Source organism: Mytilus trossulus, chromosome 9 (genome assembly GCF_036588685.1).
Source record: "Mytilus trossulus isolate FHL-02 chromosome 9, PNRI_Mtr1.1.1.hap1, whole genome shotgun sequence".
Classification (NCBI taxonomy): Eukaryota; Metazoa; Mollusca; class Bivalvia; order Mytilida; family Mytilidae; genus Mytilus; species Mytilus trossulus.
Window position 1 is genome coordinate 1468624 of NC_086381.1, and position 19876 is coordinate 1488499.

The following is a 19876-nucleotide window of genomic DNA, read 5'->3' on the forward strand; positions in this document are numbered from 1 at the left end:
TTTTGTCGTTTAAGTCAGATAGTTTTTGAACTGTTTCAGTTCTTATGCATCCTTTGCATTCTTACATTTGATATTGAGCATTCCTGATGAATTTCGGACGAGTGAAATTTATAAAATATTCGTTTCATTTTTATTCAGGAATATTATAACAAAAATTTTAAAGCATTAAAAAAAAATTCAAAATAAGCAATATTGGTCTAGACTTGTTTATGTTTTACTTAGGAGGAATGGCTTTTTCATTTGTTCACAATAAACAAGGATGCAGCAGAATGTATTTGAGGTCAACATTTCTTAAATTTTGAATATTCCAATGTTTCCTTCGTCTCGTGAGTTTAGACAAATCAGTTTCAAATGATAAACTGTGTGATTCTGATACTAATAATATAATTTGAATAATAACAGTTCGTTGATATATATATATATATATCCTTCCAATGTTTTTTTCTGTGAGCGTGAAAATATAAAATTTGGTTTGACGATGTTTATTCTCAAGTTAATTTTTTTTTTAATAAGAAATAATTCATATAACATTAATTCAAAAAAAATATATAATAGAAGACTATCGGGCTGTTGATATGATTTATAAGCATATATAATTCGTTGTTTGTAGCAATTGCCGACAATATTTAAAAGACGAAAAACTGTTTTAAGTCCATATGTACCTTGTATATTGTATCCTATATGAATATTTAAGGCGGTTTTTTTCTCAGTGTTATTAAATTGATATTAATAGAAAATAGAAAGCTGATCAAAAATTACGTAACCATTTGAATGGTTAATATATAAGTTCAAGGCTTGGTTCTACTTTCATAAGGATAAGTATTTCAAGTTCAAGAAATTGTTTTCCACGTAAAATATAAACATAATTTCGTTAATACTTTGGACACAATGGATACTACCCAAATCATTTTACCTATATTATTATGGATGGACGTCTGGTCAAAAATAGATCAGTTTTTTGTTTTCGAAGAATAAACAACATCATTTATAAGTTTCTTTTATCATTGTCACCTTTATATACAGAAGTTCACATAAAGACTATTGTTTTAAGTTGTGTCATCATACATCACTTTCCATCTAATTGATCTGATTATGCATGAAACAATTTCCACTGAACTTTTAGTCAATTAATTCATAAATATTTTCTTAAAGTGAGAGAATTAGCGCTATAGAACCAGGTTTAAATCACCATTTTCTACATTTGAAAATGCCTGTACCAAGTCAGGAATATGACAGTTATTGTCCATTCGTTTTTGATACGTTTTTGTTATTTGATTTTGCCATGTGATTATGGACTTTCCGAATTGATTTTCCTCTAAGTTCAGTATTTTTGTGATTTCACTTTTTGTTAATTATCTTGTATTGTCGTCGATCATTGAAATCAGAACGGTGATCAGTTAAAGTAACTAACCCTTTTCCATCGGTTTTATAAAAAAATATATTTTTATTACTATTATTAGTCTTCTTCTTATTATGATAATAAAATATTGATACCATTTTAAAAAATTAAAAGTATGCATTAGAAAGAAAAGCAAATTAGCACAGAGTTACTTTGGTACACTCAAAAATAATAAGGAAAATCATATGCAAGTATGTAATTTGAACGAACATACCAGAGTCATAAAGAAACATGTTGCAGTCTTCATTAAATTCCAAGTCATTATTGTATTGAGGTGCGACAGTTGTAAAAAAATATTCGTTGATATTTCATATTATTCGGTCAGGGTTTAATGCTAACAATTTGATACAAAATAGAAACAAATTATGGATCAAATTTACATTTACAATGTAACATTATGTATATACATGTCTTTGAAGGACGAATAAAGTGAATTCTGGTGTATGTAAATATTTATTTCAGATTGTCTTAAATGTATATTAAACACGAACTAATCCAAAAGCTTCTAAACACGTCTGCAGCACATACCAGCTTACACCAATTCTGAAAAAAAGAATAAAGGATTTTAAATGAGATTTTCTTAAGATATTGTACAGGAAGTTCTCGATGGGAATTTAGCATCACTTTTAAATGTTTAAACATAAGCTTTAAGGTTGTGGCCTTATTAAAAATACATACAAAATGTAAAATGAACACCATATGTGTTGTACAAACGTATTAGTCTAATGTAGTGTTATTTACAAACATTTTTAGAATTTCCATGCCACCCACATCTATCATATCACCTCAGTAAATGTTTTTTCCCAATACATTAAAACAACAAATGTGTGAACATATATGGTTTACATTTGATTTTGCTTTTACATGCATAATATTAATCAATTATATGTTAAATAAATGTAAGTAAAAATTCTAGAAATTTATTAAGTCAAATGTCGAAGAGTTTGGAACTTCAAGTTGAAAAAGATGAACTTGATAAATAATATTTATCATGAAGTTTGTAATATAAAAGTAAAAAGCCAAACATTTCTATGAAACCTGCGACTAATATAATCTACACAAAACTGATAATTATTTGCACACATTTGATAATACTATTGGAACATATGATGAGAATAAACAATTAAACACTCCCCCCTTTTCCAGTATGTAATTGGTTAGTATTACTTAGTTCTAATTATTTGTCATATTGTCTTATTAGGCGTCTGAAAACCTCCATCAGATCTCAATTGTATATGGAAGGTTATGTTCCTTAATACTTGGTATACATATATACATATATTTACCTTCATTTCCCTAAATTTCCTAAAACTTGATACACAAAATATGATCCTGTCTTTGAGGGTTATTATTCAATAAAAGATGTAAATAATATATAAATTACTATATCATAAACACTTTTATAATCAATATATGTTTTTATTTTGTAGTCTTATGAAATGAACTACTTAAAATTGAATTTATGTATAAATTGTAAATATATATCAAAATTTGGTAAAATAGAAAAAAGAAAAATAACCAACATGACAATATACGATAGCATAACAACATTAATTTATCGTAAAGATGAATGAATTTTTTAATGAAGACAATGATTATCATTACAAACGCACGAGAGAGCAATTTACAATTCATTCGAGTAAAAGTAAATCTCATTAGCCTACATCTTTAGTAAGCTTTCATCTGATGTTTTGTAAATATAGTAATATAAGACAAAATATTCATAAGACGCACAACAAAGCATAAACTCCTTCCTTGAAAAGCAACAAAAACTGTGTTAGCTTCATGAGGAATAACTAAGCATCTTGACGTACAATTACTTTAAAAGGTTAATCAAGGTTATGATCATTTTATTGGTGTGCATGAAAACAAATTGAAAAGCATACTCCAAGCCCTATTAGTAATTAAAATGAACCAACATTAGGCCCACTGAAGCTTACAAAATTCGTTTCAAGGTAAAATTGCATAAGAATAGAGTTATCCCTATTTTTATACGAGACCAGCACTGTATAAATTCCCCAGTATCATGTAAATCTGTTTAGAAATTCTATCTCCTGATTGAATGTTCATTAGGATGAACAAACAACTATAAATCATTTTACTAACTAGCATTTTTATAGTTATTTGACATGAGTTAAATTTGGTATGATTATGTTTATCATGAGTTGGAATTTAAGGCTTGTCAAAGGGTAGCCAGAAATTGAAAGCCTCCTTTCAAAACTCATAAAGATATTGGTTAGAAAAATTAATAAACATGTTTTAGTGCACAGAGTTCTGCAAATAAATAGGTTTGTAATGTGTTGATACAAAACAAATGCCTTACAATTGGAAGTTATACCATAGTGATGTATATGTTAAGGTACACAATGGAATATAGTTGAATCTGCAAATTGGAATTCAGTATTATTCAGAATCCTCCCAGAACAAATCTTTAACCCAATATAAACTTGAAAAAAATAGAATTCAGGTTTATACTTATAGAACTCCAATACAAATTGGAATTTTTATATCTAATAGAAGATTCTGGATTGCACTAGATTTTTAGTAGGATCCCGGATGTTGGTTAACACTTTCGTTAGTACGGTTCTGGATTAAACTGGATATATATGCTTACATTTTGTACTAGTGTTCTTGAAAGATACTAAATTGTAACTAGCAATATTTTGATATATTAACAAACAGAAGGTTAAATTTGTAATGATTGTTAAAAATGTGTATAACGGTTCATATATAAATGAAAAGTTAAATCAAAAAAATACTGAACCCAGAGGAAAATCAATTAGGAAAGTCCATAATCACATGGCAAAATCAAATAACAAAACGCATCAAAAACGAGTGGACAAGAACTGTCATATTCCTGACTTGGTACAGGCATTTTCAAATGTAGAAAATGGTGGATTAAACCTGGTTCTATAGCGCTAACCCTCTCACTTTAATAACAGTCTCATCAAATTCCGTTATATTTACATGATGCGTTAGATAAACAGTTACAATTAATAAAATAGTCAAAATATAATTTATTCGGGGCATATTGATGAGTTAGCAGTTTTGGCATCTACATGGACATAAAATTGTAATGCATATTTTTTAACAGTTGAAAACAGAAACACACTGACAATCAGGACTGAAGTTTTTTTTTGTTTCCAACAAAATGCTTCAATGTGTAAAATTTGAATTAGATCAACGGATCTTAACTCAGGGAAAGCGAGTGGGTGTACATTAACAAGATGGCTTAAAATGAAAGCATTATAAATTTCGAATTCAAGAATTCACATGTGTGCAAAATTGTTTATAATTGGCAACAAACTAAAATGTTATTTTCATCAAGAATAGTATTTATTTCCTTAGAATGATACTGTTTTTTAATTCCTTCGAAAGTTGCAACATCCCTGATGCATTTAATAATTTAAACGACACTTTAAAACTGCAGTATATTTTTCAACGAACCTGAATTTCAATATAAACTAGAAAAAAATAGAATTCTGATTTAAACTTATTAAAATCTAGTACACATCTGATTTCAAGTATCTACTAGAAGATTCAGGTAGCTCTCGATTTTTCGTCGCTGAATCCATGATATTCCTTAACGCTTTCGTTAGTAAGATTTTAGTTTTTACTGGATCTATATTTTACATTTTATTTTTGCTTATGTTCATGATAAGTAGGCAAACAATATTAATAGCAAGTATCAATATTTTGCTACATTTACAAACGACAGCCTCAATCTGTCATGTTTCCTGAAATTCTTTATAATAGTTTATTTATAAAATATTTTTATGGTGACATAACGAAGAGTAAACGGTCTTGTCATCAAAACGAAACACATTTTTTAAATTTTTTATACAATTGCAAACTGAAACGACCTGCCAATTCAATGCTTCAATAAAAAAAAATAGCACTACAAGATCAATGGAATTGAGTCAATGGAAACAGACCCAATGTACATGAAGAAGAGGGAAATTGAGGCATAATCATTTTGAATCTAAGATTTTACATGGTAGGGATGTCTTGAAGCAAACTAATATGTCATTTTTTATCAAAAGTTTGTTGGGTTTTTTTTAATTGGTTTTTTTTTCGTTTTCGAATGAAGAAATGCTGCTCCTCAAATGTTTCAAAATCCACGATGCATTAAAACAGCACTTTAAAATTGAAGAGTACTTCTCAATAGATAATAATGTATTTCTTTATCTAAGTAGAAATGGAACTATATGCAACTGTCATATAAGTGCGAGTTTTAGCTAGCTATAAAACCAGGTTTGATGCACTATTTCTACATGCAGATCTGCCTGTACCAAGTCAGGAATAGTATGTGTTTGAGGTATTTATTTTGCCATTTGTTAAAGAAGTGTCTGTTTTGATTTTTTTGGGGAGTTCGGTATATTTTGTTTATTTTACTTTTGTGTTGTGTAGTGGAGTTTAGAACACAATTAGCACCCAACGGTTTTTTTTCACATTTGTCTGAATGCATACGAGGGATCAATTGTAATAAAAATGAGGTAAAGAAAAATTTCCTCTGCATTTGTTCATTCACAAAAAAACTATTAAGATTCTTTCTAATATAATATTTTAAAAATTTACAGTTTAACATTTTTCATTCGAATCAAGTTTAGTGGTGTTTCATGTTGGCTATTGTATTACGTACACGTGAGAGGTTAAGCTAGCTATAAAACCAGGTTCAATCCACAATTTTTTACATTTGAAAATGCCTGTACCATGCAGAAATATGACAGTTGTTGTCCATTCGTTTGATATGTTTTATTATTTGATTTTGCCATTTGATTAAGGACTTTCTGTTTTGAATTTTCCTCGGAGTTCAGTATTTTTGTGATTTTACTTTTTATTTTATCAAATTCAAGCAATGTACTCGTACTATTCTGAATATTTCAATAGATACTGTAGCATATATATGAATTCTTATTTGTTCTGTATTCTAATTAGTACATATAAGAATTACTCTCAAGTAGATATTGCAATTCCAGTTGTTACTAGGAAAATTCTTGAACCTTTCGAATTCCAATTGGTACTGTTAACTTATATGTAATTAATAACCTGTTGGAACAGGAAGACGGTTGTTTTGACAATTTGTTCCGTTGAATGTGTCTAGCATTTGTTTTTCTCCATGTTTTTGTGGACTTCTTCCTTTTTTCAAGAGGGACGAAAGATACCAAAGGGAAAGTCAAACTCTTAAATCTAAAATAAACTGACAACGCCATGCTAAAAATGAAAAAGACAAACAGACAAAGAATAGTACACATGACAGAACATAGAAAACTATACAAGGGGTGATCGCATGTGCTCAATATGCCTCGGAGTTCTGAATTTATGATATTTTGCTTAGCAGCACACTTGATATGGAGAAATTTGCAACAGATTCTTTTTCAAATATCTTTTATGAATGTTTACATATATCAAACATAATGAATAATTAATCAAACATGTTTTGCATGTTCAAGAATTAAATAGTTCTATCAAATAATACATACGATCAAAAAGAAAAGACATCGATATTTGGAAGTTTTCTTTTCTTTTCAATGAGTCCTGGCAGTTCAGACAAACCCTCTCCTATATGAAGTCAGAAATATGACATTTGTTATCCACTCGTTTGATGTGTTTAAGCTTTTAATTTTGCCATTTGGTTATGGGACTTTTCGTTTTAAATTCTCTAGAAAAGTTTTATTCTTACATTGATTACTTAAAGATGAAAAAACTTTTTTTTCAAATTAGGAAGCAAAAACATAAAAAAAAATAACAATATCAGTACAATCATATTTGAACAAAACACAAAGTTTGATACTGCCCACTTTTTTTATTCCAGAAAACAGAAAAGATTAGACTCTATAAAACAACTGAATTTGAAAGAATGTACATTCAAAAAACATAGAATTTAAATCTTTGTTTACAAAATGTGTTTATTTCGATAATTCGTATAAATAATATATATCTTTTATGTCATTTTAGTACTAAATCATTGACCACTAGCGGTTTCGGTGGAGATGATAATAGTCAATTTGCAAGTTTGTCCAAGAATCATAAGCCAGAGGGGATTCAAAATTCAGCTTTAACAAAAGATGCCGAATCTAATCATGAAATTAAACCACAAGATAAGAGCCTGGAAGTTACAAAAATAGAATGATCAACACGTAGCATCGACGGATTCAAAGAAATATCAACCGTGTGTTCATTTTTTGAAAATCAGAGGTAGCTTATTATACGTTTATCTGAAATGAGAAACAATGAATAATAAACAAGCAAACAACAACAAATTATCAATATCAACAAACACAGGAAGAAAAACAATATTCAGATTTTGGTGCATACAGTGATGACGTAATACAAAATCAAATATTCGGAATATTTGGCTGTTTTCCATTTCTACTTTGTTATGGATTTTGGCATTTTGACTGTTTGATTTCGAGCGCCACTGATGTATAACAATATAGGCTTTTTAATGTGGCTGATGTTGAGAGGCTCTTAATTCAAGACCAACGGAGGATGACTTTACAAACTACATAAAACGAAAATGAGCGTGAGGCAATCTTAAGCATAGATAAACTAGAAATTACTTAAAAACTACCAGATAAAATGTAAAAAAAAGCAATGCAGAAGAAAAGACAATAGTCAAATGTTGTAAGACGAAAACAAAAAATGCCATTTAAACATATAGAATGTTTCCTTTATCAAATATAGTAAGGTTCTATGAATTATCTTGTATTGTATTAAAACTCCATTTTTTTTTGCATGTAAAAACATGCAGCAAAATAAAATAGACCATTTTCCTAAAATAGTTAAAAAGTATAAACTCAATGTTTCTGTTTGAATAAAACTTTATTCCGAATGTAAAATAAATGCTGCATTTTATTTTGGAACATGAGTTCGGAAGAGAGTACGAATGTCTTGTTAATTAGAAGGGTGTGGACTTGTGGAAACAGCAACCAGAACAGATCAGTTATTTGTGCGTAAGTCTAAGTGGCAGTGAATTACAGGATTGAAACCAAAAAAAAAAATACAGTAGCAAAATAAAAGATTAATTTCACTTTAACACGAATTTGCAGTTGTTTTCCATTCGTTTCTGCAATTGATTTTGCAAGTTGATATTAAGGAATTTTCACTTTTGAATTTTCATTCGATTTCTGTATTTTTGTTATTTCACTTTTTTCTTTAACAACTGGATTTAAAAAGCTGGATGGTAGGACCTTCCAAATGTTTTATATTTTTCTCCATATTTTTTGTTTTATTGTTTTCTTGATTGTACAAGTCATCTTTAATGTTTGACCGTTAATTGATTCTTAGAAATAAGAACAGTTGATACTTCTGATAAACTTGATATCAATTTCAAACAACCTCTCATTTTTCTACGTGTTTAGATATTTTTGAGAATGCTGATATTTTATTTTGTATCTGTCTCATTCATGTATACCAAACATTTAGTTTAAATAACCTTATATACAGCTGTCATTAATGCTTCTTTTATTTTAATTGTCAACTTTAATTGGACAGAAGCTGATAAAGCATAAACTTTATCATGATATGAGTGTTATTTTGAGTAGAATAAAACTAGAGGTAGCATAATTAAGCTGTTATATATTGTTGCTTTGTTATATGTTTACAATTCGACATTACACTAGGTGTCAGATATAGCTTCTTTAGTATAAATATTAATCATAATTACAAATAGAAATCAAATTATATTCAAATTTCTTGGAAGCTCTTAAATTCAAAACAAATTCAAAATAAGGTCATACAGGAGTAAAACATACAGATACTCAACAACAAAAAACCAAAAAAAAACTATACAGTAGCAAAATAAAAGACAGCATGTTGTTTTTGTGATTGTTGATGAATATCTGTATGCTTGAAAAATAAAACTCGAATTCGCAGTAGTTTTCCATTCGTTTAAGCCTTTGATTTTGCCATTTGATAATAAGGGACTTTCACTTTTGAATTTTACTTCGATTTCGATATGTTTTGTTATTTGTTTTTTTTTTACTTTAAAAAGCTGGATGATAGGACCTTCCAAATGTTTTATATTTTTTTATATTTTTTGTATTATTGTTTTTTAATGTTTGACCGTTAATTGATTCTTAGAAATAAGAACAGTTGATACTTCGGATAAACTTGATATCAATTTCAAACAACTATTCATTTTTCTAAATGTTTAGATATTTTTGATGATGCTGATATTTTATTTGGTATCTGTCTCATTAATGTATTCCAAACATTTAGATTTAAAAAAAATCTTATATGACACCTGTTATTAATGCTTCTTTTATTTTAATTGTCAACTTTAATTGGACAGAAGTTGATAAAGCATAAACTTTATCATGATATAAGTGTTATTAGTAATAGAATAAAACTAGAGGTAGCATAATTAAGCTGTTATATATTTTTGCATTGTTAGATGTTTACAATTCGACATTACACTAGGTGTCATGTATAGCTTCTTTAGTATTAGATATTAATCAGAATTACAAATAGAAATCAAATTATATTCAAATTTCTTGGAAACTCTTAAATTCAAAACAAATTCAAAATAAGGCCAAACAAGAGTAAATAAACTCATCATATATACCAGGACTAAATTTAGTATATACGCCAGACGCGCGTTTCGTCTAAAAAAAGACTCATCAGTGACGCTAGAATCCAAAAAAGTTTAAAATACCAAATAAAGTACGAAGTTGAAGAGCATTGAGGACCAAAATTCCTAAAAGTTTTGCCAAATACAGCTAAGGTAATATATGCCTGAGGTAGAAAAGCCTTAGTATTTAAAAAAAAACTCATACAGATACTCAACAACAATTACAAAACAACATGCTGTCATTATTATAATAATAATATGAACAAAATATATCTGCAATAGTCAAAATACAAAAAATAAAAACGAAAAATAAAATTGCACTTTCTAAATTCGTGCGTCCGAAATCCTCCTCTTGATACACAGGTACCAAGCAAACAAATAATCAAAAGCATAGAAAGATTTTAAGAACTTAATTATAGATATTAGGTTTATAATTTGGTATGCGAAAAAAAATCCAGTGGCACCCATTGGCGCTAAAATAAAGACAGTTGGAAGGCAAAATAAAATACGAAATTTGAAATCCATAAACACCAAAAGTTTCGAAAAGTCGTTTCAAATATGATTAAGACAATAGTTATCAAAGATACCAGGATTATAATGTAGTACGCCAGACTCGTGTTTCGCCTACACAAGACTCATCAGTGACGCTCAAATCAAAATATTCATAAAGTCAAATAAGTACAAAGTTGAGGAAACAATCTATTCCTAGGTTTATGAGTACTAATAAGAACGGTACGAGCTTTGTGGTCTAAAATAAATTCATTAGAATCAGCATTAAAAAGTTTTATATAATATTTTTGTAAGTCTTTCCGTGGTGCAATCTTCAAAATGATTATTATAAAGATAAGGGGGACAATATACTATCTATCTATTTTTTAAATGTGTGGTCAGAAACGTTTGCAGCACTTCTGGCGATTTGGAATAATAAAAGAGTAAAATCAGAAATGAAACCATTTTTTTTTGCAGCATGGTAAGTTGAAACAAACCCTAGTGCATTACTTCGTAACACAACACATGAATCATAGAAATATAAGAAAAGGGTCATTATTCTTCCTGCAATATCTTGCAATGAAAAGGAAGATAGTATTACTATGATATATAAAATCAAAATAATTAAAAAGTGGTGAAAATTAAATTTTATTTTGATTAATTTGATTAAAACAAAGTAATTCAACCAATCTTGTAAATATTTCATGATTTTTTATGATTTTATAAATACTTCTTTTATTTTATATTCCACAAAAAAAACAGAACAACCTTTGATTTGTCGAAGAAATATAAAGAAGTATTCATAAACAATCACATTTTGTACGTTTATGTTAGGGATCGTAATTCAAATCATGAATAATTTAATAACAACATTGTACTATGAAATATAACAAAACATAAGAACAATGACATTTTTATTAATTTCCTGAAAGTGTTTGATACAATCTATGTTTTGAGTACTATATTATATTTATTTATTTTTCTTAAATTGTAGAAGCAACAGTGGTTTACCAATTAAACTCGTAAATAAATTTGAAATATAAGAGTTGGAAAAGTTGGTGAAACGAATGAACTCCAAAAGCAGCAAGTCGTACTAAACACTTCTTTATTTCTACAAAAACTATATTACGCCATTATGGAATTAAACATATATGATTAATTACTGCTTATTTTCATGGTAAAGATAAATTGCAAAGATAATGCATGTTATGAGCATCATGTTCGCAAACAAAAATGAAAATTTGAAACGGCGATCAGCTTTCTTCCGATTCCCAACATATTGAAATAAATGATAATAATAAATATTATCCAGTCGTTACTGAAACGTAACTCCTCCTGAGGATGACATGTAAATCGTTAGAAACAGGGGCGACTACTCACTGGATATCATCATTCAAATGACATCTTACTTTAGTAAACATAAAGTATAGTGTGCGAAAGGACATTTACTTCCCGAGAACAAAGGTTAACATGTAATCAAAAAGCTGCGCATGTTTCCGTTTTTCGGCGAGGTTTTAAGACAGTTTTGACATCATGGGTACACAAAAGACTTTTGATGATGCTTTAAAATAAAACTTTAATGTAAGAAAACTTATTTGAAAATGTAAATCAGATAACCTATCTATATTGATATAATAGTGTCGGAGTCGCATTTATATTTAGCAGCACTTGTGTTCAAATTTAAAAGAAATCTTATAAAGTTATCGTTAATTATCAAGTGCAATAAAAAAAAAAAAGAACAAATATGAATGAATGAAAGCAATATGTGCCTTTCGCATTGGCTTTATGATGTCTGTTAGTGTTCTCTTATGTTTTGTGTGTGTGTGTGTGTGTCTGTGTGTGCTTTTATGTGTTCGTCGTTTAAAATCGTGCAGTTAGCCTCGGTATTGATGTTTGCTTGCTCTTATTTTAATTTGCGTGTTTTAGTTATAAAACAATTGTCTCATCTGCACATAAATAAATGCTTCAGAGATTTTATTGGAAGCCAATTATCAATAAAGCATTATGGAGTTTCTTTAATGTTTCACTATCAAACCATTTATTAGAGCTAACCATCTAAACTTTATATGCAATGTGTTTGTTTTGTGTTTGTTTTAAGGTGTTGGGGTGCTTTTGTTGCTTAAATAAAATCTTGTTTGTATATCAATTTGTTATGATTCTTTATTTTTGGAGAGAGAGAGTGAGAGGGTTGGTAGTAAATTTTGCAAGTGTTTCTTTTTTAAGAAGGAGGAGGAGGGGAGGGGTAAGTATTATTGGAACAATTGTATTAAAATACTTTTATCTTATTATGTTCCACAAAAAAATGTTTTCACACGAAATGACTAAAATCTCCAAAAAGCATAATACTGGAAAAAATACTATCAAGTGAGATTGCTTCAAATTTTTCTCTTTCAAGAAATAAGTAGTTTATTGAATTTGCCATGCGAAAACGTCAATGCGCTCATTTTGGTAATGTAAACACTTCCTACAAGACAAAATAACTAAGTGAATTGATACATGAAAAAATTGTCTTCACAAAGAAGAGACTGCATGTTTTGCAAAATTTCAAATGCAGTAAAGATATACACTCATCTTAAAACAGAAAAATGAAACAAAAGTTAGAGAACAAAATGCGCCATGTTACTTTCGAAATTTGCATAAATGATAATAAAATCATAACACACTTCGCGGTAAAATCTCTCTTTTAAAACAACGGTTAATTAAATATTACGAAAAAATAACTATATAATAGCGGTCAAATCGAACATCTTTCGAAGATACATAAAGCTGGATTCAGGTCCCAGACTACGCGAGTTTTTTTTTTTGTCTCATGAATTATATAGTTTCCATGTCCAACGATTAAACAAAATCATTCGTTTTTTTTATATTTCAATTGCCCCAGCCCTCATAAAATAATGAATAACATTTGACAATAATATTTTGTTACAATAGCCGGGTTTTGAGCAAGTTTCTTCACCGTATAATTCGTAAACTATGTGTCCCTTTATGAACTTAATTTGTATTTTTTTTATAACGACCTATAGCAGATCTTATAAAATAATTTTTGTTATCGTAATTTGTAGAAATTTGACGGTTGAATTGCTCTATTCTATTTTAAAACTGCCTGATGATATAAAAAAAATAGTTGATGGGGTACTTGAGTTATTTCAAACCTTGTTGACTCATCATAACTTTTATATCTTAGCAGGACAGGGTTGAATATTTATACGTATATATAAGCCAGTGATAGTAGTGTAAATGTATAACCGTCCGAACACTTATATTGAATAAATTCTATATATTTGAATGATAATTTGTACAATATTTGACCCGATTGAATGACCATCCTTCGCTAGTAAATTAATTTTCTTCAACACTATAAAGATACACATTAACATCACAATAAATATAAGAAGTGTAACTATATATATTGTTATTAGAAAATATATTTTTAGTTTTATACAAGACATGGACCATAATTACTGACAGCACTATCGATTACTGTTGGCATTTCGTCCAGTGACAAATATATCATAAATATGGACGAGATATAATTAACAATCAAAAAGATTCGCTTGGAAAAAATGGCCAAAATTTAAAAAAAAAAACCTATTGATATGAGAATTTGAAAAATCATAATTACTGTAAATCTAAAATATATATATAACAATTATGTTTTATCAATTGGTCGCAAGAATAGAAACTGGCTTTTCGTGATAATTTAAGTATTGGTTTTCCTTCATTAAATTTTTGCAATAAAATTAATTAGATTTCGCAATAACAAATGCCCGCATTCATTTCTGAATTTACGATACCTGCAAGTATTTGAATTTCAAAAGCGTTATTACACTATGTAAGTTAGTAAGATATTTACTGATTTGTTAAATATAATTTTTAAAACATAAACAAACACAGAGTACAAATAATAACATATGAAGTAAAATTTAATTATAAATGCTGAAAATGATCTGAGACTTGACATATTTTTGAATTGTTTATACGAGTATTCAGGAGCCATAAAAAATATATAAAACTAAAGGAGTAATGCATTTGTTCTATATTTTGACATTAATACTGACAGTGTTATATCATATAAAGAATATAATTCAATAAATACCTCTATATAAAAACCAATGTGTGAATCTTCAAGTATCAAATAAAATATTACAGATATTTATATAAAACTTCTCATTTATTTTCCTTTGTTGTAAAGCCGGAATGAAAACATGGATTGCCACAACCATAATCCAATTGTTACCATGTGTTGGTGGTTTATTAACTAATTAATTTAACCTTGTTGACATTTATATCTCAAAGAGATGCACTAATTCCTAATCTGTTTTCTTGACGGGAAATTAAAAATCTCTAAGATTATATAGATCCGCTTAAAAAATCAAAATACCACAAAAAAATCGGACAAAATAATTATTTTTCAAGAAATACATAATACCATATGTAGTGGTCAAATATGGTATACAAATTCGTAAATAACAGTGAAATAAATCGGGCAAAATAATGTGTTTTAAGAAATACATAACACCATATGTAATGGTCAAATATAGTATTCAAATTCGTTAATAACAGTGAAACATACTAGACAAAAGTATAGAAATTTTATTTATAGAACAAAGCAGTAATTTGGACAGCATAATACATGTATGCAGCTGAGGACCTTAAACATATTAGTTCACTGGTACAATTTATAACATTTATTGACTGTATAATATAATTAATATGTACTTATTTTTATATGTAACATTTTGTTAAGTCGGCTTTGTTAGATTATGTGTCATGTAAGTCAACGAGTACAAAAAAGTGGAGGAAAAAAGATGGTTTGAAGTAAAATTATATTTCCAAATGAATTATATATTTCAAAGAAATTATTAAAAATAAAACATTACAATTTTAGATTAGGGAAGAACACAGGAAAATTGTTTATCACTTTTCTTTTTCTATTATGTTTTTTTTTCCCAATCTGTGAAGATGGTGTCCACATTCATTTCCAATAGTTATAAGATGTGATTATTATTATCGTTCAGTATTATTTAACAAGAGTCATTCCGGTATAATATAATCAACCACACGCAGGCAGGACTGATACATGTTTTTCTTGTTTCTCAACAAAAGATGAATTTGCACTGAGAAAACCCAGACAATCCTCATTTACAATACTTAAAAGAAAACAGATTATTTCTGACTCTGGGAGGACAAAAATGAAAGGAGTAGCACAAATAAATAAACAACTCGCTACCATAATACAAAAATCAAATTGTAATACTCGATAGTCTTTGTAAATACAATTAAAAGTAAAGCAATAAAGAGGAATATATTACCTTATTTTGCCAATAGTTTCGCAATGCAGAACGGCTACAAATCGTTTCACCGTTTATTATGATTTTTTCGATGTTTTGAGTTTTCAAAGATCAAAGAGCACGATATTAGGTAGATAAGTGGGCGTTTTGAGAATATTCTATAAAAATGATCGGTGACAAACTATTGCATGTAATCATTATTGCTACTGATTGATGGTTTTGAACCAAGGTTATACAATTTACGCAATAAAATAGGAGTGCTATTGTTGAGGTACTCCGTGGGTGGTAAAGATATTAAAAACTCATAAGAGAGTAATTTTATAACTTGAATTATTCAATAACTATAGTTTGAAATGGTAAATTTAATCTTTGTGATATCGAAAATTCCAATAATCCAAAATATATCGAAATTTGGAATATTAACCATAGTAACCCTTATTGTCCAATGACACAACATAACCGTAATCACATTCTTGATTTTTATCGTCCTGCTGTGATTGGTCAGAATTTCGGTCGTTTCCAAAAGGTTTTATGGTACATTGTTGTAAAACAATGGTAAGGTTACAGAATTCCGATAAGAAAGTAACCCGATATTGCTGTAAACAACTTGTTAGAGTTGGTCCAAGGACCATTTAAACAAAAATACATGTCAAATAACAAACGGGAAATATAAATACACATAGCAAATAGGGAATTATTCATAAATTTACATGTTTTTATCTTTAATGCATTGTTATCCATATGCATATATCATATCTAAAACAATGGGTCTTTATATATTTCTTAATGGCGGCATTATATTATAAAAAAGAAAGCAGAGAAGTTGATTGTTAAAGAGGCACTAGCTGTCAAATTCATGGTCACCAATTTGACTCAAATTCTCATATTTGATTAATAACAATGTAAAACATTTATCCAATCTATCAAACGTTTAAAATAAACAGTTTACAGAGCATGGGGTAGATGATATGTAGGTTCGTTTCGTGTGTATTTAAATCCAGACGCCATCTAATTAACTATCGATTTGACCTCAGATGACCATATAAGCGATGTAAACACAAATAAAGCTATGAATAGGTTAAACCAGCACGTGCAATTGGATTTTTATAGGTCTGTTTGATTTGAATTTATAAATTAAAAATATAAGTTTCTCATTGTTTTTAACCGTATAAGAATGATTTATGTTGATCGAATTAGTAATCAAATGATTTACCGTAGTTTCACTTTCATTGTTGACATTTTTTCTTCTTTAAATAACCAGTTCACGTACAATGCATGCGTTGTCAGTCTCTAGCTAGGGGGTTAAATTGAAGTTCACATGAATACCGGTTAGAATGATGATGACGTATTCACTTGCAAGTGAATCAGTCAAAAATTATGTATAATCGCTTATTTCAACAAAGTTAAAGCAAATTGATTGCTAAAAGCAAATTATTATTTCATTATTCCAATTTAATTAATGATTAATCTAAAAAAAATCATACTTTATTTTTTTTCTATATATCGTAGCTAGTGCACCTTTAAGTTAAACTAAATAATGTTACTTTACAAAATTAACGTACTAGAACTCAAAAACTGGTCTGCATTAAAAAAAAAATAAAGACTGAACGTTCAAAATTAAGTTATAATGAAACAACTAACTTTTCAAAATGGCGTTCAGTTTTAAAGAGCGATAACTCCCACTTTTTAATTCGGTCATAGTTTTCAATTTATTCAGAGTTATTCTACTTCCTTCTTTTATTTTACCCGAAGTCGACATTGTGAATATTGCAATTCATTTAAATGGTATTTTAGAATTGTGGCTGTCCTTTCCACATTCCTGACTTATAAGATAAGGAACGGCAATTTTGTTCTTCTTATGCTAATTTCAGAATTTTATCTCACTGTTTGAAACTAGTTCTTCGACAATAAAAAAAAATTAGGATCTTAAGGATGTTCGCCGGTCTGTTTCGAAATTAATAACTTTCTAAAAGACTTAATTGATAGAATATAAATAACGCACCTTTAATAGCAGAAAAAAGGTTCGTGTGGTTGTTTTCGTGATATGAGCACTTGAAAATTTGGCGGGAAATTATTCTCTCTAGACTTTTCCTACAACTATCATTTATACCTTTTCCCTTTTAAATACTATGAAAAAAAACAAGGATTATACAACATTGACAAAGTAAAAAAAAACTCTTAAGACACAAAAGACCGAGGAACAGGACCCAAACCAAAATAAACGGGAAAGATCTCATGTGCTTACTTCTAATTAATAAAATAAAAGCAGTAATTTCAAGATCCTATACATAAAGCATATAGGTGCACGTTACTAGCGTATTGTCTCTGGTGGGTGGATGGTGATTCTAACTGCTTTTGTTGGTTTGTTGGTTTGTTGGGTTGTTGGTTTGTTTTGGGGGTTTTTTTGTTTGTTTTTTTGTTTGGTTTTTGTTTTGTTGCTGTGAATGTATTTATTTTGTGTCATGGGTAGATACTCCATATCCATTGTTTTTGCTTCTAGATAATAATCTATCTAAAGGTTAACACAAACATAAATTAATCATATGGTATTGTCAAGGGATACTGTCAAAGGAATTCTATAAATTATGTGTAATTGTTAATTAAGTCTTCATTTAACACTGGTGAAAATGTAGATGCAAATCTTACATATTTTGTCTTTATTGGTACCGTTATTTTATTTGACGTAAAATTGTGGGCATGAAAAGGTACATCAATAACTTAAATCCACCAAATATAGATGGTATACTGTACGCTATGTCGCCAGGAAAACAATCTTGTAATATTATTTTCAAGTGGCCTTTTAAATGATATATTAAATGATAATTTTATCTTGACGACGTATACGTACTACGTCACATGTTTTGTCTCAAAGTATATTTCAATTGTTCAATTTAAAAAAGTATATAATTTAAAAAAAAACCCAGCCCTAACCATTGAAAAGTATACCTTTAACCGTTCAAAGAATTGAAACAAAACAGTTCAAACACATTGATAAAACAAATTAATCAAAGTTAAATGGTTTATTCTATTATTTATGATAACATTCCATTACATACACGTGAATGTGCAGTACAGTCCAATCGCATATAAAATTTAACATAAAAGCTAAAACTGAAATCTACGGATTGTTTTAAATGTGCTTCGATGCAAAATTACCATGGTTATTTGACCAAGTATAAGAAGTCAAACATGTTATAGAACTTCTAATTTTAACATCACAAAATCTGTATAAATTAGGAATTCGATCATTTATGAAATTGACATTGTATTTTCTTAACCTAACGTGAAACATACAACAATGCTTGGTGACAACTCCCTGCAGGAAATAAACAAATAGGGATAAAGGCACCAGTTGGCGTGTTATGTCCAGTGCAGACAGACTGGCCGAAATGTCCAACTTTAGTTGCCGAAGGATATTTGCAAAGGAAGGATCAGTAACAAGCAAAACTAAATGACCATAAATGACCATTAATGGTCATTATATCAATCCAATTTAAGTGCTGACGTTTCGAACCCGTCGCCTAATTATAAACTGACCATTAATCGGAAAAAGCACATTACCGCAAGCAAACTGACCAGTGATCAAATGGTCATTTATGATGATTGGTTGTAATTTATAGATAGATCGTTTAAGTATTTATTAACAAGTAAGGCGGTGAATATCATTGTAATTTGCATAATGAAATACATTGTTATCTTTGATTACCGAGTTATTAGACGATTTCCTCGCTCCTAAAACACCGAGACAAGTCGAACGACAGTGATCTATTTCACTGGACGATTGAAAATTACAACCTATATTTGTCAAGGTAGTTAATTTCAGAATTAGATTGAGTGGTATCTGATCTCAAACAATGTGGTGGAAATCATGTTTGCAATATTATACTGGTCTTCTAACTGGTAATTTAAACGTAAAATAAGGCAATATTACCCTGTAACTGAAGGGTATACTTATCAACAAATTCAATTGTCTGACAGGGTTCCCTCCGTACAAAACCACAAACCACAGTTTTGATTGGCTGAACAACTGATGGTTATGTCAGTGCTTTTAGTTTACAATGTAGCCAAACTTATTTCAACGCGCAAACTATCACGATTTTATAGCAAATATTACACAATACA

At 28.9% G+C, this 19876-nt stretch overlaps 1 long non-coding RNA gene across 1 annotated transcript; it reads right to left on the reverse strand.

Moving 5' to 3' along the window:
- Window positions 1–1703: 1703 nt before the first annotated feature.
- Window positions 1704–15893, reverse strand: LOC134683476 (uncharacterized). The gene is made up of 2 exons (XR_010101032.1): window positions 15776–15893; window positions 1704–1942 (listed from the first exon to the last, which is right to left on the reverse strand). It is a non-coding gene; the product is annotated as an uncharacterized LOC134683476 (long non-coding RNA).
- Window positions 15894–19876: the final 3983 nt, after the last annotated feature.